This window comes from Terrapene carolina, unplaced genomic scaffold (assembly GCF_002925995.2).
Source record: "Terrapene carolina triunguis isolate 2854851 unplaced genomic scaffold, T_m_triunguis-2.0 Scaffold3493, whole genome shotgun sequence".
Classification (NCBI taxonomy): Eukaryota; Metazoa; Chordata; order Testudines; family Emydidae; genus Terrapene; species Terrapene triunguis.
In genome coordinates, this window is record NW_020667844.1 from 1 (window position 1) to 1,244 (window position 1,244).

The 1,244-nt window shown below is 64.2% G+C and overlaps 1 long non-coding RNA gene across 1 annotated transcript; it reads right to left on the reverse strand.

Moving 5' to 3' along the window:
- Nucleotides 1–198: 198 nt before the first annotated feature.
- LOC113408258 lies at nt 199–1,244 on the reverse strand. The gene is made up of 3 exons (XR_003370277.2): nt 1,192–1,244; nt 630–711; nt 199–350 (listed from the first exon to the last, which is right to left on the reverse strand). It is a non-coding gene; the product is annotated as an uncharacterized LOC113408258 (long non-coding RNA).

The following is a 1,244-nucleotide window of genomic DNA, read 5'->3' on the forward strand; positions in this document are numbered from 1 at the left end:
CAGGAGCCAGGGGGGCTGGGCCAGGGCTGCTCCCTCGTTCGGTGCAAGAACCCGCTGCCCCGGCCGTTCCAGCCATTCAGCCGTTGCTAAAAAACCCAGGGAAATCCCCCAAACCGACACGAGTGACAACAACCAGCTGCCATGGGGGGCCCCCAACCCCTTCCCCAGCTTCTCCCCTCCTCCCCCATCCCACCTGCAGGGCGTTGTTCAACAGCTTCCCCACACTGCGGAAGCAGCCGGTCTTCCGCTGGCGGTTGTGCAGCCACCCTAGGGCATCCTCTAGGTGCTTCTCATCAATGGAGATATAGGGCCTGGCTTGGCCAAAGGACTTGAGAACGAAGGCCGTCAGCCTGGGTGGGGAGAGACCCCGTGAGAGGGACACTCTGCAGGAGATGCTGCGGGCCAGGAGGGAGGTGCGTGGGGGACGGGGCTGGGGGTCAGCATTGTGGGGGGTGAGCAGAGATGTCAGGGGAGCCCAATATGGGAATGGGAGGATTTGGAGTGAGTATGTGGGGCAGAGCTGTGTGGGGAGCAGGACTGGAATAGCAGTGGGGCTGGGGGTCAGGCTGCAGCCCGGTAGGCCCTGCCCACCCAGAGCTCTGACTCGCCCGTGCCGTGCGGCCCCTCACCAGGTGTTGCCCCTGGCATCTCTCTTCCTAGAGGCGCTGTAAGAGCCGTCGTTGTGTTTATAGAGCAGCTCACGCTCGTAGCCTGCAGGGATGGGAGAGAGACAGCGAGTCCTGGATCCGTTCACCCCCCGAGGGGCTAGAATCCACCCCCAGCCTGCGCCCCGTGGGGCCCGCCAGCCCTCCCCTCCCCCACGACGCTGAGACTCAGAGATTCCAGGGGTCGGTTTGAATACGGGGATGGAGTTAAGGCTGAATTGGACCCCGATCCCCCCAAATGCTCCAGCGCCCTGACCTGGGGCTCGATCCCAACCAGCGCCCCCTCCTAGGGGGGAAAGGGCTCCTCTCCCATTTCCGGAACCCTGAGTCAAACAGTCCTTATGACCTGGGCCTCGGGACTGGTGCCCCAGAGAGGAAAGGCCAAGGATCTAATTCACTGACCCCCAGAGTCAGCCAGGGCCCTGATCTGGGGCTGGATTGGAACCCGGGCCCCAGAGGTGGCATGGACAGGGCCCTCACATGGCCCCGCCATGCCCTGGGGGCGCAGGGGTGGGAGGACACTCACCACTCTGGAGGAATCCCTGGGCCTTGTCTCTGATCTCCGGGCTCAGCTGCCCG